This window comes from Ailuropoda melanoleuca, chromosome 11 (genome assembly GCF_002007445.2).
Source record: "Ailuropoda melanoleuca isolate Jingjing chromosome 11, ASM200744v2, whole genome shotgun sequence".
Lineage (NCBI taxonomy): Eukaryota > Metazoa > Chordata > Mammalia > Carnivora > Ursidae > Ailuropoda > Ailuropoda melanoleuca.
Window position 1 is genome coordinate 67,751,832 of NC_048228.1, and position 25,015 is coordinate 67,776,846.

At 35.6% G+C, this 25,015-nt stretch overlaps 1 protein-coding gene across 8 annotated transcripts in view; it reads left to right on the forward strand.

The window, feature by feature from the left end:
• The first annotated feature begins 290 nt into the window (after window positions 1-290).
• CLOCK (clock circadian regulator) overlaps window positions 291-25,015 on the forward strand; it is a 141,464-nt gene continuing 116,739 nt past the window's right edge. For 5 of the 8 annotated variants that reach the window (XM_034671781.1, XM_034671780.1, XM_034671784.1 and 2 more), the window contains exons 1-2: window positions 747-950; window positions 1,893-1,971. The gene's annotated coding sequence lies outside the window, so the exon portion shown is untranslated. Of the gene's footprint in view, window positions 652-742; window positions 951-1,892; window positions 1,972-25,015 lie in introns of those variants that run through there. The other 3 variants (XM_019799809.2, XM_011225190.3, XM_034671786.1) reach the window with 2 other exon arrangements.

Sequence of the window (25,015 nt, forward strand, 5' to 3'; positions counted from 1 at the left end):
CACCTTCGCAAACAACCTCACCCAGCCCCAAGAGAGGAAACACAAGTGATGCCGCGGCAGAATGAAAAAAACCTTCCGTCTGCCAACACCCGAAAAATCTTCCCTGGCGTGCTGGCAAAATGATTTGCTTTTCAAAGGAGAGAGGATCCCCTTTTCGGCCCCCGGATGCCTCATCCGGCAAGAAGCTCTCCCTCCTCCTCGCTCCCCGAAATGGGCGAAAGCCAAAGCCGCCCGGACCTAACGCCAACGCTCCCCCGACCGACTGTACGCTCCACCCGACCAAGCCCCGCCTCCCCGGCTTTCCAGTAATGAGTGCGGAGAAGGGGGCGCCGGGGAGATCCCGGTTTCCCTCCGCGGATAGCGCAAACGCACGGCCCGAGGGAGCCGGAGTCTCCTTGGCGCCCGGGATCCCCTCCGCGGCTCCGCGCTGCCTAACGGGGCAAGTCGCATGCGCACCGGGTTGCGCCGGGGAAAGGGAGAGTGAGGGGAGGGGCAAATTCAGAGCGCCGGCCGTCGGAGCCCGCGGGGGTCACTGACGACGCATGCGCCGGCAGGGAGCGCAATCACAGACTAGGCTTGCGGCTACCGGTTTAAAAAGGAAACCCCCGAGAGCGCGAAGGAAATCTGGCCTCCGACGCGTGCGCGCTCCCGGTGAGTGGCGCCCCACCGGGTGGGCCCGGGGTCTGAAGTCCGCCGGTAGGCTTGCCTCGGCGGCGCATGCGTGCTCCCGGTGCCGGTGGAGGAGGGGAAGGGAAGGGAGGGGGAGGAGCGGGCGGCAGTAGCGGTGAATTTTTTTGGAGGTGGGTGGGGGGCGCCACTCACAGCCCCAGGTGCTGCTTGTGCTGGGAGCCGCGGTGTCTCCTGGACGCTCCGGGTTAGTGGTTCCGAGTCACCGCAGCCAGACTCCAAGGTGGGGGAGGGAAGAAGCCGGAGCCGCCGCAAGCCACACGGTGAGGGCGCGGGGAAGGGGAGGGAGTGGGGGGCGGTGTGTGTGTGGGGACAGGGGGCGGCGGCCAGGGGAGGGGAAGGCGGGAGCTGAAGCCTAAGTTTTGCCTATCGCCCTAGTGTGCCTTTTCCCGGGAGTTGGGGTGGAGTCGCCCTGGTTGAGGGGCCCTCCGCGCCTGCTGGGGTTACCTGCAGGGCAGGGGCGGGATTGGGGTGCACGGTAGGGCCGGTGGCCGGAGCGCGCCTCCAGGCTGGGGCCGATTCCAGCGGCCGGGAAAGCCGGAGACGCGGTGCCGAGAGGGCTTTCGCTGGGGACCCGCTAGGCCTTGTGACCCACTTTATTCCTGTCACAACTCGGGCACGTTTGGAGCGGCGCCCAATGGGGCGCCGGGGCGGCCAGCTCCTCCGGGGAACCCCCGCCTTCCCGGCGCCCGGCCCGCGCGCCGCGGTCCGCAGTCCGAGCGGCGGCCGCCGCCCGTGGGCTGGTTCCGTTAGTGGTCGTGGTTCCGGGGCTCGGTTCCCGGGGAACGCGCCGCTCCGTGCGTCCAGCTCGGGCGACTGCGCGGGTTCGAGGGCTCACGGCGCGGTGCCGGGTCTTCCTTCTGACGACCCGTGCCTCCCCGCGCCCTGTCACCGCCGCGGCTTGCTGGTCTAGATCCCTTTCCGCCCGCGAAGCTGGAGTCTGTGTATCTGGTCTGGCCCCTGGTGTGCGATTTCCAACACGGAGCGCCGCAGAGCTTATGTTCTTTAGAGTGTTTTCGTTGGTGTAGAAGTTGTCCTGTTGATAATAGTCTGCAGGATCCTGAAAGAGAAACGCCTTGGCCTCTGACCTGGCGGTGAAAGATCGAATCAGGTGGTCGTTTTCTTGCTCTTAGGATGCCACGCTATAGGACCTCAAGGCTTACTAGCCTTTAAAAGAAAAAAAAAATCAATGTTTTCTTTTACAGTGAAAGAAAAGCACAAGAAGAAAGTTTTACAGTCATTGTTGATATGACTATTATGCTGATCCCCCAAATCAAGAAAAAGGTAATTTCACTTGAAGATTGCATTCTAATTTGTAGCTTTATTTTAAGTGTAAGAGAGTTGTGGTATGTGTGCCCCTTCACCTGCTTCAAAAACAAACGTTCTGAAAAGGATATAATTTAGCTAATGAGTTGCTTTCTTGAAAGTTATCCCCTGGGACACCTCATATCTGGTTTGTTTTAAAATCTTGTTGGGGGAAGGAAACTCAGGTATTACACATTTGAATGAACAGAATGTCATTAAAGGTTAGCCAGAAGAAGACAAATGAAAGCTGTGGTAGAACTAGTCATGATCAGCTATGAGAAAAAGAATGAGGAAGCCTTTTGTGCACTGGCATGGAAAGATCTCCAAAATATGTTATAAAGGGGGGGGGGAACCCCAAGGTGTAGCACAGTGTGAATAATGTGCTACTTTATGTGTTAAGATGTGGGGGAGGAATAAGAATATAAACTTGTGTTTGCTCTTCAATTGTAAAGATACTCTGGGAGGATACTGGGGAAATAATAACAGTGGGAGAGAAGGAGCAGTAGTATCCTGATGAAGGGAGGTGGGAAATGAGATGTACACTGTATATGTCTTTGTATTCAAAAATTTTTGTGACTGTTAAAGCTCATAAACTAGGTTAAACAAAAATCCTCCTCTCCAAAATAATTTGCTATATGGGTTTTGTCTCTCTGCCTGTTTTTGGTCCATTACTTGTGATTTAGGCCATTTTCAGTACGATTTTTCTTAACCTTTTTTAGAAAAAGAAACTAACATTGAAAGAAAGTTTAGGATAAGCTGGGCTCTTTCTACTTTAATTTTTAAGACGCTGACGCCACGGACTAACTCGTGAAGATGCTTAGTTGTATTTTGCTTTGCTGAAATATATAATGGCATTATTTACATTGGACATTATGACTGGATTATGCTGTTTTCAGAGGCTAGTTTTGTGTCCCCCTTCCTCTTTTTTTAGGAGTCATAGTTGTATAAATTTTTTTTTAAAGATTTTATTTATTATTTGACAGAGAGAGAGACAGCCAGTGAGAGAAGGAACACAAGCAGGGGGAGTGGGAGAGAAAGAAGCAGGCTCCTAGTGAAGGAGCCTGATGTGGGGCTCGATCCCAGAAAGCTGGGATCACACCCTGAGCCGAAGGCAGATGCTTAACGAAGGCAGATGCTTAACGACTGCGCCACCCAGGTGCCCCATAAATTTTTTTTTTTTTTAACCACGAAGTTGTGATAACTGGAGAATATGGACACCCCATTACAATGATAATAGACTTGATTGTCAGGGTAGTTTGCTTTTCGGACTGGGAAACGTTTTTCTCCTAAGGAAATCAGACATGAACCTCAATGAAATGTCAATTTGTAAGTACAGTTCTTTTGAAAAATTAAAATAAAATTGAGAAGCGGTATTCTGTTGGTGCAATAAAGTAAAAACTTTTTATGATTTATGGATTGCTGTAAAAATTTTGTTGATTTTTTTTTTTTTTAAGCTCTGCTAGCATAACCTTTTTAATTAGGTTAAAATTGAAAAAGGGCTTTGTTAGAGTGGATATAATTTTGAGGGGAGGGTACTGAAACTCCCTCTGGTGGCTAGTATTGTATAATCAAAGTAGTGAACATTGAGTAGTGGGGTGACAGTTGCTATGGGCATTTTTGTTATGTTACCAGTATTCGTTTTTATTTTGTAGGATAGGATAATTGCATTATGTCTGTTTGATCTGTAGGTCTGTAGTAGCAAAGCTTCTGCAAAATGGCATTTATTTTTTGTTCGAATTCCATGTGGGTCTGTTAACCCTTTTTGAAAAAAATAGAACCACATTTTAGAATTTTACTTAATATTGTTTTTAAAATTACAGAAGTAAATTGATGCTCATGAAGATAAAAACACAATATGTGTATAAGTGGAAACCTCCTTTGCACACTTCAACTTTTATTTCACATCCCTCCCCAGAGATAACTGCTGTTAACACTGTTGTTAACCTTCTAGATAGTTTTCTGTGCGTTTACAAACACAGACTTTTTAATATTGAAAATTGAATTCTCTTGTGTCAGTTTGCCTCTACTGTGGACTCTGTTACTACTCAGGGGACAGGAAAACAACTTGGAGTATGTAACATATGGTATACTCCCTAGAACATACTTATCTTTTTACTTGTGAGGGGCCAGTTGTCTTGATGTGCATTTACAGTTTGCAGTTAGATCATACTGGTGTGTGCTTTATCTGGTTGTAGATTGTATTCAGCTGGAAGAGTTGGATTCCTTGGGTTTTATCGGACTCTATAGAGTCCACATTCTAGGGTTTTCACCTGGTCTTGCAGACCACTAGAGACTCTCTAGATTACATCAACCTCTCCACGTCCTCTGAAGGCAGACCCTGTTGTCCTTAACTAAGAGATGCTGCTTGACTTGGATGGAATCTAGCCTTTGAAGGGGAAAAGGAAAAGGCCTTTTGGTCTGGTTTGTGCTTACCTGACAGCAGACAAGGAGTGTGCACACTTTCACCCACCTCCTATCTCCCCCTGCAAGAGAACGCTACTTTTCTAATACTTTTCAGGTGGTAGTGTACAGAAAGTTCAGAGAATTAATCAAGACTAAATCTCTACTATTCAGTCTTTACTAAGTTATGTGACATACATAGAAAGATGCAGTACCACTGACCCTGCCCTCTGTGGGTTTAAAATCTGGTGTAGTTAAAAGAGCACGTTATGTAATGATTATAACAAAAGGTAGGAAATGATCGATTCTAGAGGAAAAGTATACATAAGGTTTATAAGGGTGAGACTGTTTCCAGCTTTTTATTTTTATAGGCATGGGGTTTGGAGGAAGAGTTTATATCTCAACCTTTTATTTTTTTTTTTTATTTTTATTTTTTTAAGATTTTATTTTTATTTATTTGACAGAGAGAGAGACAGCCAGTGAGAGAGGGAACACAAGCAGGGGGAGTGGGAGAGGAAGAAGCAGGCTCATAGCAGAAGAGCCTGATGTGGGGCTCGATCCCATAACGCTGGGATCACGCCCTGAGCTGAAGGCAGAGGCTTAACCGCTGTGCCACCCAGGCGCCCCTATATCTCAACCTTTTAAATAGTTAGGATAGAACAAATTTAGAAAGCTCAAATCTTTAAATGAGTAAGGAGGTAAGGAGTTAAGTTGCATTGTTATAGCAGACATTTTATAAGACTAAGTGGTAGGTGCTTTTTTGTTTTTACAGTAGTCCACAGGAAAGAGTCATTTGATGTTTAATTTGATAATTATAGTACAGCCTTAGATTTCAGGATTGTTAGAAATATTAGGAAATTTTTAATTCTGTCAGTTAACTGTTATCTACCATCTAATTTGTCAGGCAGTGTTAGTATTAAAAGTAAATTGCTTCTTCCTTTTTGCAAAGCACATATTTAGTGTACCCTCTGCCCCACATTTTTACTTCTAGAGCTATGTCCGTTAAAATGTTTGCTGCAAATATTTTAAACTGTGAAAGCAGACAATGTTGTAAAAAATTGAAGTTCCATATTACATTGTTTGTGTCTCTTTCCAGTTCATTGCGGATGCATAAATTTTTTTATGTGTAGTTTCTTATAGACATTGTACTAGTAAAGATTGCATTTTCACTTTTACCAAGTCTAAAATTCTAGGTGGAGTTGTATGAATTACTTAAAGAATAAAGTGTCAGAGCAATTTATTTCCTACTAATTAACTGTAATTACTATGGCATTGTGGTTGCTTTACAACCATTTGTTGGTCATTTATATAGCTCTGTTAGTGTAGCTTCTGTGAATTAGGTGGATAAGAGAGTCCTGTTTTTCTCCATGTTTTTGCTTATGCAAATTTTAAGTTACCTAAACCCATCCTCTTGAGTATGGTGTCTGTTCTTTTTGTTACCTGTTTTAGGCGTGTATTTCACAAAGATGTAATTCTGCTTACTATTTTAAGTCTTAGAAGTCAACAGAAAGAAATCACTTGTAAAAAAATTTTTATGAATTGCTTTTGACTTATACTGCTTAGGATGTGACTTACATTTATTTTTCAGAAATATTTTAATTTCTACAATTAGTAGAAATTACTGTCAAAAGTAGTTTTACAAAGAGTAAGACAGAAATTCCCATCTTTTTTCAGAGTTCACATTTAATCAGGTACTTTAATTTTTTAATTCTTACCCAGAATAGTGGAAAACAAGAATACAAGTTGGTTCATGTTAAGAGGTTTGTATTTAAAAACAAAACAAAACAAACCACAGATGGAGGTTTTACTAGTAAGGGTTACCATATTTTTTGTTGTATTTTGTATTAAATATAGCTTGTTTATATTAAAATATGGCTTTAATGTAAATAATGCCTTTGTCTCTTTCTTAATCTCTTTCCCCCATTCATAAAAATAGCACATTCCTAATGTAGAAAATTTGAGAAACATGAAAAAGCATGAATTAAACTTTTAACATCACTGGAAATCCCGTTGCAGGGAAGTGCTATTGTTAACCTTCTGTAATATCTTCTTCCTGCATTTTGTTTAGCCATTATATAAGTAAATATATGTGTACTTAGAGACATGATATTTACAAAATGTGCTCATATGCATCTACTATAGTGCAAATTATTCTATTCATTTAACAATGAATCCTGAACATTTTCATGTCAGTATTTTTCTACCACATGATTTTTAATGGCTGTGGAGTACTCTCATCTAGGTTTGTGTAATAATTTACTAATTGATTTTTTCAGTTGGACACTTAAATTATCAATTTTTAAAATGGTGTCACTTTTGAATTAGAATTTAAGTAGATTGGTACTAAATTTGTATTAATATGCAGATTGAACGTTTGTGCTTTTTGTTGAAAAAGTATACCATAAGTATATAATAAATTATCTAATAATGATCCATAATAGTGAATCCAAGATTTTTATAATGTTTCTTTCTAAAGTATTACTTTGAACTGTATTAAACTAACTTTGCATTTCATGAGCATAAATCAAATATTTGGATAACAATTATCTAGAACTAGCTTTCTAAGTAGAGTGGGGATCTATGAAGCAGTCCATACGCACAATTAAAATGAAGTTTAACAGAGGTTTTTTTGTTTGCTCCAAAACACTTCCTTAAAAGGAAAATGTAAATAATAAGAAAGAATCCTTCATCACCCAAAAAATTGACATTAGCTTTATATAGGATTTCTGTGACATTTTATTCTCCTAGGTATCTGGATCTTCCAGTTTAAGTTGGGGAGAAAAACTAAGCTAAATTACTTTCAGGAGAAAATAGATAAGATCTTACAGACAGTTTAATGCAGTAGTTTTTAGTGTGCCTTCTTTCGTCTATTTTTGAAGTTTCTCAGGTTTAATGAATATACTTTTGATAGTGACTGCTTTACTTTTTTCTCTCTCATGAAAGTGGAAGTATTTACGTATTATTGTCTCAGTGACATGACCAGATAGTTAAAATATCTGGTTTTATTCTAAATCTTATATATGGCCTGAAACTTAATAAAAAAGACAGCATACTACTTTAACAAGATCTTAATTACTTACGTTGATAGCATGGTGTAGTGATTAAGAGCACAAGGTTCTAATACTAGCCTGCTTGGCATTCAAATCCTGTCTTTACTGCTAGGTGGTTGTATGACCTTGGACAAATGTTACCTCAGTTTTTTATCTGTAAAAGGAAGATAATATTAGTTTATAATATGTTGTGAGGATTAAATGAGACAACACATGCAAATTACTTAGAACAAAGAGTGTCCCATAGTAAAAATGGTGAATAAATGTTAGTGATTATTCCAGTTTTGTTATTTTCATGGTGTATACCAGACAGGGCTCTTACCTTTTTTTTTGTTTGTTTGTTTTTCCTCCCAATTTCAATATATTTCAGTAAGTTGCCTAGAGTATTGTTTTTATATAGAGAGTTTGGGAATACTTGATCTTTTTATGTGACTTAGAATAATAAAGTTACTAGAATATGGTTCCAAGATGCGTGGTATTGTATATTTTTCTTTCACGTCCTTTCCCAAGTTTTGATTCGTGAAACTGGTAACTGGTTTTCTTGTGTGTTGAAACTTAAATTTTAGTTGAGGTAATATTAGAAAAAGTTATTTAGGAAACAGCCCCCGCATTAAAATGAAAAATGTTAGGACTTAAATTTTATTTTACAAGTTTAACATATAATACAGTACAATGGGAGTATCAGAGATTTTTATTAGAAGCCAGAAGAGAAGTGAGGAACCATTAGTTAACAGGAAAACCTATTTCCAACTCTTGCCTAATAATTTGTGTCTCCATCAGAAATGGTGATGATATGATGTAGTTATAAAGGTTTCTTAGTTTCAAGATCAGAGTTTATTGTGTGAAATAAAGTTATATTGTTTAACTTCTTTTTAGGCTTAATCATGTTCTTTTTCTGTAAGTCTGTTACTTTGTTGGAGCTGATCATTAAAATTTATAAACTGATTTTTTTTTCCTTTTGTAAAGTGTTGTGGTTTTTATGAAAATGGGTCTTGCTCCTTAGAAAAGAATTAAAGTGCCAAAAACTACAGAGAAAATCTATGATGAAGAAAATCACCTAAAATCTCAGGGATGAGCCCAGTTAAATTTTTTTCAGTATTTTCTGAGGCATTTGTGTGTATGTGTGTGTATACCTGCTGCAATTTTATAGTAAGTGGAATATGTGCAGTTTTATAAACTTTCATGTTTTCTGGATGTCTTGGTGAATAAATACAGATTATCATTATTTTAATCAAGTGTTAGTCTTTTACTTTGAGCATTTAGTTCATTTACTTTTTTTACTGCTAAGTTGGCCATTACCATCAACTTTGACTTCTTTGAATATATGCTTTGCATTCCTTTTTATCCTTCTGTTTTGCTTTCTTTTGAGTTATTTTTATTGTTTTTCCTACTATTTGCTCACAAGTTATGTATTTTTTCATTATATCTTCAGTGGTTATTCCAGAGATTCTAACAAGTATACTTTTACTTATTATATTTATTATGCTTATTATGGTACAAGTGACTACTTCTATCATTCCCCGATAATGCAAGTTTCTTACACTTTAATTCCTCCAACCTTTTTTCATTATTATTTTATATATTTATTTGTACATATTTTACATATCCCAAACTGTAGAAGGCCTTATTAGTGTTATTTTAGGCAGCCAATTTTTGTTAATATTTTGTTAATATTTACCCTTTCTAGGTTTCTTCCTTCTTGTCTTTTGTGTGTTTCTGTCTGGGATCATTTTCCTTCTGTCTGAATAGCTTCCTTTAGTATATATCTTAATACTGGCAATACTACCTACTGACAGTAATTTCTTAAATTTTATTTGAGAATATCTTAATTTCGCATTCTTTTTTGAAGAGTATTTTTTACTGAATATGGAATTCTAATTTGGTAGTTATTTTTCTTCATTAGAAAAACGTTTTGTTGTCTTCTGGCCCTTTGTTGAAGTCACCTGCCAGTCTTATTAGAAGGTGATTATCACCTTATAGTCTGGCCGAGAATAAGGTGTCTTTTATTTTTCTTTGACTACTTTTAAGACTTTCTCTTTTGTCTTAGTGTTTTGACTTAGCTGTTTGACTATAATGTGTTGAGGTGTGCTTTTCTTTGTAAGTATTTTGCTTTATGTTCATACAGCATTTTGAATTAGTAGCTTGATGCCTTTTAATTTGAAGATGTTCTGTTATTCCTTTTCAGATATTGCTCCTGTTTCTGTCTTTTCAGATTGTAATTTAGACACATTACAAGTCAACGATCATGTTCCACACATCTCCTTAAATTTTTTTTCTCAGTATTTCACTTGGGTATCTTCTATTGACCCTTCTTCCATTAGTAAAACTATTTTCTCTTTTGTTGAAACTGATCTATTGTATTCTTAATTTTACATTGTGATTTTGAGTGTTAGAACATTAATCCTATTTTATAGGTTAATACTCGCAATTCTCTTGAATATATTGATTAGTTACTTAAGTGCTTGTCTATTGATTCCAGTATCTGCATCATATACTGGTCTACTTATATGGTTTGTTTTTCTGTTCGTTATTGGTCATGTTGTATATTTCTAGCTCTTCACATGCATGCTAAGTTTCTGAAGGAACTTGTCTGTTTTGTCTATGTTGTAGAATTTATTGGTAAAGTTGTTTATAATCTTAATATCCTTTAAATATCTATCTATAGACTCTATAGTGAATTAAATATATAATCCATAGAGATTCAGTTGGACTTTAATCTGTGTCTTTTTTTCACTTGATCAGTCTGGCTAGAGATTTATTAATTTTATTAAGGTTCTCAAAGAATCTGCTTTTGGTTTAGCCAGTTTTCTCTATTTTTTTTTATTGTTGTTTATTTCCTACTTCTGAGCTTCATTATTTTCTTTAACTTTGATTTTAGTTTTTCTTTTTCTAGTTTCTAAGAGTACAAGCTGAGCTCATTGATTTCCTCTCCGCCTCCCCCCTCCCGATGTGCTATAAACTTCCAAGTACTGCTTACAAATTTATATGTATATATATTTTTTCCATTTTCATTCAGCTCAAAATAGTCTCTAATTTACTTTTTTGGTGTCATCTTTGACCAATACGTTATTTAGAAATGTGTTAGTTTCTAGATATTTGAGGATATTCCAGAGGTCTTTGTTATTTTTAAGTTGGTATCATTGTGATGAGAGAACATACTTTTTATGACTTGGATCCTTTTAATTGAGATTTGTTTTATGGCCCAGAATATGGTCTATCTTGGTAAATGTTCTATGTGCATTTGAAAAAGAATATTCTGTTGTTATTGGCTGATGTTATGTAAATGTCAATTAGGTCAAGTTGGTTGATTGTTTTATAATTTTTTTATTGAATACCAGACATTGTCATTAAAAACAAAATAAAGTAAGCATTACTGAATGTTTTGCCAGACAGGGTTCCCTTTTTCTTCCAGACAGGTAGAATGGGGAGCCAATCATCTTAATCTATATAGAGGCTAGATTGCTGTTTTAATAGTTTGATAATACTCTTCCTCTTATTTGCCTCATTTGTACAGTGTAGTCTTCCAGGACTTTCACTTCAAAGCCTGATGGTCTTTTATCCTTTTAGCAGTGCCAAAGGTGGGAAGTTTCTCTGTGCTTTCCAAAGTGTTTCAGTTAACTATTTAGCCTTCTTACCCTACACAGTTTTAAAATTAAGCACAAGGCCTTGTGGAGATAGTAGCCTTGATCTTGAAGTCCCTGCAGTCTTCCAGTTTAATACTCCAGCCCTGTGTGAACACGAAAAGCTCTTTTGAGTTCTTGATTCTTTAGCATCAATGTTCTGCACAGGACAAGTCTGTTGTCAGTCTCCAGCCCATGCTTATAATCAGGAAATATACCCAATGACAACTGCAGATCATCTAAACACTTTTAAAAGATTCTCTCTCCTCTAGAATTTTAGACTATCTTGTTCTCCATCTTTCTACATCTTCTGCCTTTAAGAATAGGATTTTTGTAACTTATTTAGCTTTTCTAGTTGTTCTCAGAAAGAATATTGGCCTACTGTAAGCTGTTCTATTTTACCTGGGTGTGGACTTCTTATTTTTAAAGCTACACAGAATACTTAATTTTCATGAGCTATTTTGTGTTAAGTATTCTATTATACATTAGGTAGTTGGATTTTAGTTTTTGACCTAGCTTACTTCTTAAAATGCAGATTTATTTATATGTTTAAGTTTGTGCAGTGTAAGTATAAGTATGATTGAGTTTCGACAGATGCATTCTTATACCCAACACCACAATCAAGATATGGAAAATTCCTGTCACCCTGAAAAATTCTCTCTCCCCTGGCAACCACTAATCTGTTTTCTATTAACACAGTTTTGCCTTTTCTGCAAATGTAATATAAAAGAAATCATACTTTATGTTGTCTTCTGGGTCTGGCTTGCATTTAGCATAATGCTTTTGATACTTCTCTGTCAGTAGTTTTTTTCTTTTTATGGCTGAATACTGTTTGATTGTATGGAATATGACAATTTGTTTATAAGTGTCAGTTGGTGGACGTTTGGATTGCTTCCAGCTTTTGGCCTTGATGAACAAAATTGCTAAACGTTTTTGGACATGGGTTTTCACCTGGGCAAACATCTAGGAGAATGGTATTGCTGGGTTGTATGTTTAACTTTATAAGATACCATCAAACTGTTTCCTCAAGTGGGTGTACCACTTTGTATCCTCCTCAGAAAGGTATGAGTTTCTGTTGCTGTACATTTTTGTCAACACTTGGTATTATCACTGTTTTGAATTTCAGCCATTCTAGTGGTTGTGTAATGGTGTATCTCATTGTGGTTTCTATTTGGATTTTTTCTAACAATATTAAGCATGTTTTCATGTGCTTATTGGTCATTCTGTATTTTCTTTTGTGAAGTGTCTGCTTAAATCTTTTGCCCATTTAGAAAAATGGTTTGCTTATTGAGACATAAAAGGTTCTTTTTCTCTGATTTATTTGATACGAAGTTCTTATCAGATGTTAGAATTGTGAAAGTTACCTCCCAACCTGTGCCTTCCTTTATTTTCTTGATGGTATCTTTGAAAAGTTTTAAATTTTGGTGAAATACAATTTATCAGTTCTTTTATGCTTCATATTTGGTGTTCAAAGAAATATTTATCTACCTCAAAGATTTTTATCATGTTTTCTTACAGAAGTGTTATACTTTTAGCTTTTTGTGTTTAAGTCTGATTCAATTCAAGTTAATTTTTATATATGATATGAAGAAAAGGTTGAGATTCTTTAAAAAAAAATCGTCCCCCCACATAAATATACAGTTGTTCTAACACTGTTTTTTGAGAAAAGATCATCCTTTCTCTGCTGAATTACCTTTCTGCTTTTGTCGAACATCAACTAACCATATATGTGTGGGTCTTTATGAAATCTGTTTTATGGAGGGATTTATATATCTATCCTTATATCAGTATCTTAATGTCTTGATGATTGTAGCTTTAAGTTTAGTAATGGAAGTTCTCTAGCCCTGTGCTTCTTTTTCAAAATTGTTTTGTTTAGATTCCTTTCATTTCATATGAATTTTAAGATTAACTTGGCTACTCATATAAAAATGGCTACTGGGATTGTGATTGATCATATTGAATCTATGGATCGTATTAGAAATGATACCTTAATACCAAGTCTTTTGATCCACAAACACAGTACAACCTCTTCATTCATTTAGGCCTATAATTTCTCTCAGCATTGATTTTACAGTTTTTTAATATACTTTTAGTAGTGGACTTTATCCTGGTCATTCAGCAAGCATTTATTGAGCATCTACAGTGTGCCAGGTACTGTTCTAGTTGTAGTGTTATAGCAGTGGACAAAGTAGTCAAAAAGCGCTGCCTTTGGGGAGCTTATGTTCCAAATGGAGGAAGCTAGATGAGAAGCCAATAAGTATGTTAGGTGGTCATTACTACTACTGGAGAAAAACCCATCAGGCTATAGGGAGTTGTGGTATATGAATGTGAGGGGGACCAGGCAGGGTTTACAATTTTTAATTGGGCAAACAGAAGTCTTCATTGAGAAGTCAGTATTTGAGCAGACCTTGTCTCTTACATACATGAATAATTAAACAACTGTCAATTTCAGAAGGAAGAGGGGAAAGAATGTGGGAGCTTGAGTAAGTGTGCCAAGTATGCTAATTACCTCCTATGAAATAACTAGAAGTCAGTAGCATTTAAAAATTGGTAAGTGTTGTAATGGAAGTATACCTAATAGTAGAAAGGTAAACAGTGAGAAAGATAATGTGTTTGGTTGAAATCTAGTGATGAGAAAGGGAGGAGGAAAAATAAACACATTGAATCATAGCTTGTAGTAGAGAACTAAAAGGTAATATATAAAGAGAGGACTAAATTCATTATATATGGATATGATTACAGAGATGTCCATTAGTACAGTAATAACCTTATTAAAAGTAACAGAACTATTTTGTAAAATATAGAGAGGATGGAATTAAGCAATACAAAGATGAGTACTCTAATTGTAACATTTCATTTTATAATGAAGTACCAAATATCTGTACAAAAATAATTAAAAAAATTATGGGGCGCCTGGGTGACACAGCGGTTAAGCGTCTGCCTTCGGCTCAGGGCGTGATCCCGGCGTTATGGGATCGAGCCCCACATCAGGCTCCTCTGCTATGACCCTGCTTCTTCCTATCCCGCTCCCCCTGCTTGTATTCCCTCTCTTGCTGGCTGTCTCTATCTCTGTTGAATAAATAAAAAGTAAAATCTTTAAAAAAAAAAGTTTAATAAAAAAATAATTTAAAAAATTAATATTCAAAAGACAAAAAACATACTAGAGATTTAGCCACAAAAACCATAACTGGTAGAAGACCATAGTGTATCATATGAACAAAACCTTAAGACAATAAAACACCTAAGTACCCCAATTAATAAGCAAAATTTGTTGGATAAACTGAATTCTACCTTGAAAATAGATACCATACCTTCTCAAGCACCTATAGAACATATACAAAAATTGATTCTAATACTAGATTTTAGAGAAAATTTTAATACATGCCAAAAGATAGGAGTAATATAGAGCTGCCCACCTAATATGGTAGCTACTAGCTACATCTACCGATTTAATTAACATGAAATCAAGTAAAATTCAGCTTTTAGTCTCATGTGAGGATTGATTGAGTTTGGAATGAGAAGAGGATGCAGATTGAAGATAATATAAGTGAACTAAATCATTCTCTTGCATAGCAGGGAGTCAATAGACATAACTTGATAATAAAGACAAGGATGTGTTACCTACAATTATGGAGATAAATATAAAAATAAGTGAAATACAAAAGTAGGTGAAGGTGATTGTTTTTAGGCAGCAGGACTACAGGTAAGGGACAGTTATGCTGGCTGCCTTTCCATTATAAGCTTTTTTGTACTTTTTTTTTTTTTTAATCGTGTATATGTATTACATCAACCATATGTAAGTCTTAAGAAACTGATAGGATAGGGGAGCCTGGGTGGCTCAGTTGTTGAGCGTCTGCCTTCAGCTCAGGGTGTGATTCTGGCATTCCGGGATCGAGCCCCACCTCAGGCTCCTCTGCTGGGAGCCTGCTTCTTCCTCTCCCACACCCGCTGCTTGTGTTTCCTCTCTCACTGGCTGTCTCTCTCTCTCAAATAAATAAAATCTTAAAAAAAAAAAAAAAAGAAAAAAAGAAACTGATAGGGTAAATAAAAGCATCCTGGAAAACTGTCTTATACAATAGTTTCTTATCCATTAAATAATAAGTATTTCATTCCTTTGTATAAAGTGAAAACACTCTAGTTCTCTTAAGATTTAACTACAACTAATTCATACTGAAAGTACAAATTTTTTTTCAGACACCACTAGCCTAGTCTTCTCTTAGACTTATGAGGATAGCAAGTAGTTCTCTATGATGGGCATATATTGCTTATCTTTACCTGACAAGAATACTTAATTCTGATTTCAATAGTCAATAAAAGATTGGGAGCACCTTAAGATTTTAATTTAAATAAATACCTTTCAGACAACAAAAGCACACTTAAATGGGTCAGGAAATAAAAATCAAAACGTTCTCATAGCCTCTGAAGATTTATGATATATTTCAAAGGCATTTTCTCTTTTGGAATTTCTAGGGAATATTTTAAATATAAGGAGTGATATCTTTAATAAGGACACAGGACAAATAATTATGAAATTTTTAGCGTTCATAAAGTGAAGGTACTGGTTATTAATTAAGGTACCATTTTGTATTGCATAATTTATTCACAACTGCTGTAGTTATATTTTTTCAAAATGTAACATCTTTTTTACGAAGTTACTATGAGAGAAGAAATATAGGTAAGGGTTAGGGTGAAAAATAAAAAGTTTTGCCTTGTAATCTGAGACTATTACTTGAAAGCATATAGGCAGACCATATCAAGACAGCGTCACTTGTTGAATGGGTACAGTTTTTGTTTCCCAATTTCCCAGATAGACTGGCTAAGCCAGTTTTTACAGCATGACAGGCTGAAATTATCAATATATTGTAGTTAGACAATTCAAGTAAGCTTTACACATAATTAACAAAAATTAAACACATAGGGATTAAATATAAACCCTCAGCCTAGAGGAACAGTATTACCCAGCAAATTCTCAAAAAGAAAATTTGAAAAGGAAATAGAAACCATTAAAATAAACAAATGCTAGAGTTGAAGAATACAGTGATTGAACTGAAAATTTCAACAGATTCAACAGTAGACTCAACCAAGCAGAAGAAAGATGATGACAGGTCACTTAATACGTAATCAGCAGAGCAAAAGTAAAGGGGAATGAAAATGAGTGAAGAAAGCCTGTGGAGGGGCGCCTGAGTGGCTCAGTCGTAAAGCGTCTGCCTTCAGTTCAGGGCGTGATCCCGGAGTTCTGGGATCGAGCCCTGCATTGGGTTCCCTGCTCCGCTGGCAGCCTGCTTCTTCCTCTCCCACTCCCCCTGCTCATGTTCCCTCTCTCGCTGGCTGTCTCTCTGTCAAATACATAAATAAAATCTTTAATAGTATCTCATCATTCCACAGGCTTTTTTTTTTTTTTTAAACTATGCATTATTGAAGTTCCAAAGGAAGAAAGGAGCAGAATGCTAATTTTTAAAGAAATAATGGCTAAGAACTTCCCAAATCTAGGGAGAGATCCAAGTTCATGAAGCTAATAGGTCCCCAGCAGTTTCAAACCAAGAATCCTCTTCAAGACATTATAAGACTGTCTAAAGTCAAAAATGAAAAGGTTTAGAAGTTGTATGGGGAAAAAAAAAATTGCTTCCATGTAAGTGGGCCCCTATAAGGCTATCAGCAGATTTCTCAGCAGAAGCTTTGCAGGCCAGGAGAAACTGGGATGATCTAGTCAAAGTGACAAAAGGAAAAACCTGCCCACCAAGAAACTACCCAGCAAAATTGTTCTTCAAGATTGAAGGAGAGCTAAAGACTTCCCCACAAACAAAAAGTTGAGGGTGTTACCACTAGACCTGACCTACAAGAAATGCTGAGAGGAGTTCAAGCTGAAATGAAAGGATGCTACTTAGTAACATAAAAAAACTTACAGAATTACCAAACAGGTTGGTAAAGGTAAGTATGTAATCAAATTCAGAGTATTCTTACAATATAATGTGGTGTGTTAATCACTTAACTAGTATAAAGGTTTACAAGGCAAAACTATTAAAAATTATAGCTGCAACAGTTTATATGGACACATAAATAAATTCAACATCAAAAATAAAATATGGGAGAGGGGCATGAAAGAATGGAGTATGTGATTGCATCTGTTAGCTTAAAATAGACTGTTATGCCTACAAGATGTTTTATGTAAGCCTCGTGGCAACCACAAAGCAAAACCTGAAGTACATGCACAGAAGATAGAGAAGAGATTCAAAACATACCACTACAGAAAATCAGTTCACAAAGACAGCAAAAGAGGAAGAATGGAATGAGGGGACTACATGAAACAGCCAAAAAACAATAAAATGACATTAGCAAATTCTTACCTATCAATAATTTAATGCAAATGGATTAAATTTCCCAATCAAAAGGCATAGAATGGCTGACTGGATTAAAAAAGACCCAACTGTAGGCTGCCTACGAGACTCATTTTGGCTTTAAGGACACATGTAGGCTCAAATTAAAGGAATGGAAAAAGAAAATCTATGCAAATGGAAACCGAAGAGAGCAGGGGTAGCTATACTTATATCAGGCAAAATAGATTAAGTCAAAAACTGTATCAAGAGACAAAGTCATGATAAAATGAAAAAGAGGTTAAGAGGATATCATAGTTATATATATACCCAACATTGGAGCATCTAAACATATTAAGAAAATAACAGATAATCAAGGGAGAAATAGTAATACAATAATAGTAGGGGACTTCGATACCCCCACCTTTCAACAGTGAATAGATCTTGACATGAAATAAGGAAACACTGGACATGAAATATACCTTACGTATAGAACAGAACATTCCACCCAACAGCAGCAGGATATGCATTTTTCTCAAATGTACATGGCGTACTCTTTAGGATAGAGCATATCTTAAGTCACAAAATAAGCCTTAGCAAATGTAAGAAGATTAATTTCATCAAGTATCTTTTTAACCACGATGGAATAAAATTAGAAACAACAGGAGGAAAACTGGAAAATTCAGTCATGGAGATAACACCCACCTGAATAATCAATGGGTTGAAGAAAGTAAAAGAGAAATCAAAATACAGTTGATCCTTGAACAGCACGGGGTTGAAAATCCCGAATAGTCAAAAATCCACGTATAACTTGGCTTCTTAAAAACATTACTAATAGCCTACTGTTGACCGGAAGGAAGCCTTCCGGTCAACATAAGCAGCTGATTAAAACATAGTTTACATGTTTTGTGTGTCATATACTATATTCTTAAAGCAAACTAGAGAAAAAAATGTTATTAAAATTATATGGAAAATTTATAGTACTGTATATATTAAAAAACCCCATGTGTGAATGGACCTGTGCAGTTCAAATCTGTGGTGTTCAAGAGTAAAATGTATCCCTTAAAAATGGAAACACCAAAACACATAAGATGTAGCAAAAGCAGTTTTAATAGGGAAGTTCATAGTGATAAATACCTTAGATTAAGAAAAAAGGAAGACACAAATAAACAATATAACTACACTTCAAGGAATGAGAAGATCACACGAGGCCCAAAGTTAGCAGAAGGTGGAAAACAAAGTTCAGAGCAGAGATAAATGAACTAGAGACTGGGACAACAATATAAAAGATGAAGGAAACTAATAGTTGGTTTTTTGAAAAGAGAGACTTTAGCTAGACTAATTTTTGAAAAGATAGACTTTAGCTAGACTAAAAAAAAAGACTCGAAATCAGAAATGAAAGAGGAAACATTACAACTGATACAACAGAAGTGGAAAGGATCATGAGCCTACTATAAATCCATATATGCCAACAAAGTTAGTTAGCCTAGAAGAAATGGACAAGTCCTAGAAACATATAACCTACCAAGATTGAATCATGAAGTAGAAAGTAAGGAGACTGAAATAGTAATCAAAAACCTGCCAATAAAAAAAGCCCAGGATCAACTTTCACTGGTGAGTTCTACCAAACATTTGAAGAACGATTAGCACCAGTCTTATGCTCTTCCAAAAAATAGAAGAGGAAGGAGTGCTCCCAAACTCATAAGACAGGCATTATCCTTATAACAAAGCTGAATTAGGATACTATGAGAAAACTGGAGGCCAATATTCCTGAGGAATATAGATGCAAAAATTCTCAATAGAATCCTAGCAAACTGAATTCAGTGGCACATTAAGAGGTTCATACACCATGATCAAGTGGCATATATCCTTGGGGTAGAAGGATGATTCAACATACACAAGTCAGTGAATGCAATACACAACATAAATAGAATGAAAAATAAAAATCACAAGTGATTTTTATTGAATAGATAGAAGAAAAGTATTTGATAAAGTTAAACATGCTTTCAAGTTAAAAACTCTCAACAAATTGGGTATAGAAGGCACATACGTCATCTGTGAGGGAATAAGTATTTGTTGTTTTAAGCCACCCAGTTTGTAGTCCTTTGTTTTGGTAGTCCTAGGACACGAATACAAGTTCCTATTAAAAAAAGTGATGTGAAATTAAAATTTAAAAAAAATTGGCACAGGCCAATTTTTGGCAGAAGTAAAACTTCTGCTGAGAAAAAAATGAACAGAAAAGTAACATAGAAAAGGCAGATGAGTCAGAATAAAACTTATTTTATAGTAAATGGAAAGAAACTTTATAGACAAAATATACTTTGCACTCAGTACACAAACAGTATAGTAACAAAGAAATAGCAAGGAATATGAAAAATAGAAAACAAGTAAAAAACAGATGCATAATAATTTACAAAGTGGAGAGCCTTTTAAAAATTTTTATTGTTAATTTTCTGGTTTTGCTACACTATAATTTCTACCAGGATTGTTTTATAGCACTTCTTGTGGTAATGGGAGTATTCCATAACAGTGCTGAGTAATAGTAGCCACTAGTCATAGGAAGCAATTCATATATACAGAGTATCTTTCCATTTAATTTTATCTTTAATTTCTTTTAGCTGTATTTTGTAGTTTTCAATGTACAAGTTTTTCACCAATTTGGGTTAAGTTTATTTCTGAATATTTTATTTGTTTTGTTGCTATTGTAAATGCAGCTGCTTTCTTAATTTCCTTTTCAAATTGCTCGTTGTTTGTAGAAATAAAACTGATTTTTGTTTGTCAATTTTAAATTATGAAGCTTTGTTGAAATCACTTACTGGTTTTAACAGTTTTTTGGTGGCTGTAGGATCATTAGGGTTTTGTATATACATGTCATCTGTGAAAAGAGGTAAATTTTAATTTCTTCCTTCCTTGTTTAGATGCCTTTAGTTTCTTTTTCTTGCCTAATAATTGCTCTAGCTAGGACTTCCAGCACTATGTTGAATAGAGGTAATGCCTTGTTCCTAATCTTAGAGGAAAAACTTTCAGTTTTTCATTGTTGAGTATGACGTTAGCAGTGGACATTTCATATCAGGCCTTTATTATGTTGAGGTAGTTCTATTTCTGGCTTACTGTTTTTATTGGGAAAGTGTATTTAATTTTGTTGGATGTTTTTTGTGCATCGTTTGAGATGTTCGTGTGTTTTCCCCCCTTCATTCTCTTAATGTAGTGTATTATACTGATAGGTTTTCAAATGTTGAACCATCCTTGCATTCTAGGTATACATACCATTTGATCATAGTACATAATCCTTTTAATGTGCCGTTGAATTTAGTTTCTTAGTATTTTGTTGAGGATTTTTACATCAGTATTCATCAGGGATATTACTCTGTAATTTTCTTTTGTGTCTTTTTCTGGTTTTGGTATCAGGGTAATGCTGGCCTCATAGAATGCATTTGGAAATGTTCCCTCCTCTTTCATTCTTTGGAAGAGTTTGAGGAGAACCTTTAAATGCTTTAGAGAATTTTCCTGTGAAGGCATGTGGTCCCGGGCTTTTCTTCCTTTGGGATCTGCTTTTATTTTTTGATTAATTAACTTTCACTTATGTCTCTTTACTTCCTGCTAAAAAAGATGAGGCTTTAGCTTACTTATACTGTCTTTAATCTCTTTTCTCTCTGTATTCCAAAGTTTAAAACTTAATATATTTAGTTCTTTTATTAATATTTTTACAAATGTAAATAAAATATTTGAATTCCTTAGATACTGTATTTTAAATCCCTACTATGTAAGATAAGAAAGAACACTAGGACTTTCGGGGTGCCTGGCTGGCTCAGTTGATAGAGCATGTGACTTTTGCAGGTTGTAATTTCAAGCCCCATATGGTGTGTAGAGATTACTTAAAAATAAAATCTTTAAATAATAATAAAAAAGAACATCAGGACTTCTATCCTTTTCTTCATCTTGTGTTTTCTACTCCTTCATTTCCATTCCTATCTTTTGTTTTGTATTTATTTGAGTGGGTTTATAATGTAACATTTATGTTCTGTTCTGTAATGAGAAGAATTCAGGCTTGTCAGATTGATTTTAAGTACAGTAAACTGCAGTTAATCATTGAGCTTGGGTTAATTTTTGTTCTCAGTGGGTCCAAGATCATGAATGCTAATGGAACTAAAAAAATAAAGTATTTGATATCAACGTTAGATTGATTATCTTTACTTACAAATAGTAAGTTTTTCAAAATCATACTAGTTTGCTTTATAATCTGACTATATTCTTACTAGTTTTCTTTATATTGTTCATCTTCCGCCATTATCATCTTTAATTGCCTTTTTCCTTGATAGAGAAAAAGATACCTTTGCCATAGCCTCACATGTTTCCTGGCTGAATCATAATATCTATTATTTGTTGGATGGAATCTCCACTTGTCCTGGAGACATCTCTTTTAGCGCCCTCCTCCTGCCTGCTTTAGTCTTGATAGGTTTGGAAGTCTGTATATCTTTCATTCAAAGGTATTCCTGCATTTCTGGGTTAGATATACTGTTTCTTAGATCCCACATTAACTTTGGTATACAAGGTACTTGTAATTAACTCAGTGTACAAGTTTCTAAATTCTTGCTGTCTTCAAACAGCTTTGGCCTGGCTCATAATTGCTTGATAGTTTGGTTGGGTGTAGAAATTTAGATTCAGATTTTTCCCTCAGAACTTGAGGGTTTTGCTCAATTTTCTCTGTGTCAAGATGATGAGAAGTCTGATGGTATTCTGAGACTTGTTACTTTCTAACGGACTCCTTTCCTCTCTCTTTGGAAGCTTCAGTATTTCTTTGTAGTTCCGGAATCTTATAGTTATTTGTCTAGGTATGAATTATTTTTGTCCTTCTTACTGGATTCTTTGGAGTTGGTGGACCCTTTGTGGTTGAAATGCATTTGTCTTCCTTCAGGTGAGAAATAGTGGTTTATTATTTCTTTGGTAATATTTCTTGGTTTTCTATGTTCTCCCATTTTGAAATGCTTGCCAGTAGAATGTTGGCTTTCTGGATTGATTTTGCATCTTTTATCTCTTCTCATGTTTCTACCTCTTCTTTTTTAATATGTATTCTGACAGATTCCTTCAGTTGTATCTTTCTGCCTTTCTGTGAATGTCTGTAAACACATTGTTAATACTTCAGTAGCATTATTTATTTTCTGCTTGTATCATTTCAAAAGGCAACATGGTATAGTAGTTACAAGCTTATGCAATAGAACCAGACTCCCAGACTGTGTGGGTTTAGATCCCAGCTCTACCACTTAATAATCTTAGGTCACTTAATGTGACCAAAATGAAGATAATAACTAGTTTGTGGGTAAAGGAGTTTATATTTGTAAAGCATTTATAATAGTTATTGGTGTAGCAAAATCTGTATTATTTGCTAAATATATAGCATCTTAGTTTTGTTTCACACAGTGGAGTTTATTCAGGAGTGTGTTAAGTATATTTTGTTTTGTTTTTGCATTTTCTTCTCTACCCTAAATAATCTGATTCTTCCAGGGTTAATTGATCTACTTAATGATTTTGTTCTTTTTTTTTAGCTGCTGTTTTTTATTGTGTGTATATAGTTCTCTGATTTCTTAAGAAAGCAAAATCTTCCTCAGATAACTCATGATTTTGTTTTAATGGAGTATTTTAAACTATATGGCAGTTTACAGAATAGAATAATGAAATGACAGAAGGAACTCTGTCACCAGCTTTAATAATTGGGTCTTTTTTCATCTATACCCTCACTCCTTTCCTAATATTGTTTTGAAGCATATTCCACATGTCATTGATCTGTAAGTATTTTTAAGTATATTTCTAAAACTAAAGACTTTGAGTCTTTTTAAATTTTAGAACAATTGATGGGCCCTCTCCTCTTCCTGCCTTTATTTTTCCCTCCATGTTGAAGGAACTGGATCAGTTGTTCTATAGAATATTTTACATTCTGGATTTGTCTGATTGCTTTTTCCTGATGTCATTTTATTTGTTTTCTTCCAGTATTAATGTAAACTGGAAGTTTGATCCAAAGCAGTGTTTATTAACTTTTTGTTTTCTTTTTTCATTATTGTCTCTTTAAAAGGGCCTTTTTAGAATTTTTTTTTTTTTTTAATTGTCTACCTCCTAAAACCCAGGGGACAGATCATAGTATTGTGTTTTGGAGAGTAAGAAAGTTTTAATTTGTTATTTAAGATCTTTTTACCTGTTGGGTGTGATATTGCTCCAGTTAATATATGATCTAAAGGTTTGATCCTATTTTGACTCTTTTTCAACAAGAATATTTTATAAGTAGTNTATTGTCTCTTTAAAGGGCCTTTTTAGAATTTTTTTTTTTTTTTAATTGTCTACCTCCTAAAACCCAGGGGACAGATCATAGTATTGTGTTTTGGAGAGTAAGAAAGTTTTAATTTGTTATTTAAGATCTTTTTACCTGTTGGGTGTGATATTGCTCCAGTTAATATATGATCTAAAGGTTTGATCCTATTTTGACTCTTTTTCAACAAGAATATTTTATAAGTAGTACTATGTATTACATATTACATCAGGAGGTACTTAATATTTGGTCGTCTCATTTTTGGAGATGCTAAGATTGATTAGTGCATGCAGTTGATCCATTGTGAAATTGACTATCACTTTTTCTCTTAATCTTTTAAAATCTATTGATGATTACTACCCATCTATTTATATGTCATTTCTTTTGTTCTTATTAGCTAAAATTCTTTGAAGGACTAACCCTCTCATCAATTTGGTCTCTTTGGCTACCTTGAGATACAGTTTGACAGAACAGGCAAGAAAAGTTCATGATTAATTTTCTTTTATTTACCAATTTTTGATTAGCCCTTAGTATATCATCAGTATCCATTGGCTTTAATTTTATATATATTTTTTTTAACATTTCTGGCAATTTGTAAGGACTAGTATTTCATGAGTGTTATTCTTTCTTTGGGTCGTCCAAAGAACAAAGGCAAAATTTACTGTTTTTTAAGTTGAATAAAACTTACTCTATCTTGCACTATATTCATTTATGCTATTTCATCATTCTATGATTTATTTCATAATGACTCATCAGCTATTTCCATCTCTTCTAAGAAGAGATGAAAATAGAAGAATGGTGGAATCACATCGGATGATAAAATATGGGGGAAATTGTCATTGTTGCATCATTTTTTCAGTTTTTATTTTTTTGTATTACCCAAGTTATTGCATCATATTTCAACAAGTTATAAAAGAAGCCTGGAGACACACCATCTTTGTAGGCTCTTTTTTAGTTTTTATTGAATGCAGTTGAGAATTCGGAAGTTTTCATTTCTGTCCAAAGTGGTTAAGAGAAGAGAAATGACAGTGGAAGATGTCTCACAACTCTTTGACAAATCAGCAAATGAATGCAAAGAGAAAATAGCACTTCAGGTCCAGACCAGCATTGTCTGAGAGAAATATAATGTGAACCAGAAATGTAAGCCACATACATAATTTAAAGTTTGCTTAATAAAAGTTAGCAAAGAAAATAATGTCATTGAGGAAAACAAGATATACTTGGAATTCTGTGTAAAAATTAACACCCCTGGGACAACTTTGCTGGATTCTTCTGTCTCTTTTTTGGTCAGATAAATTCTCTCCTTTCCTCTTCTCCCCTGTGTTCACCCCAAACAGGCCAAGT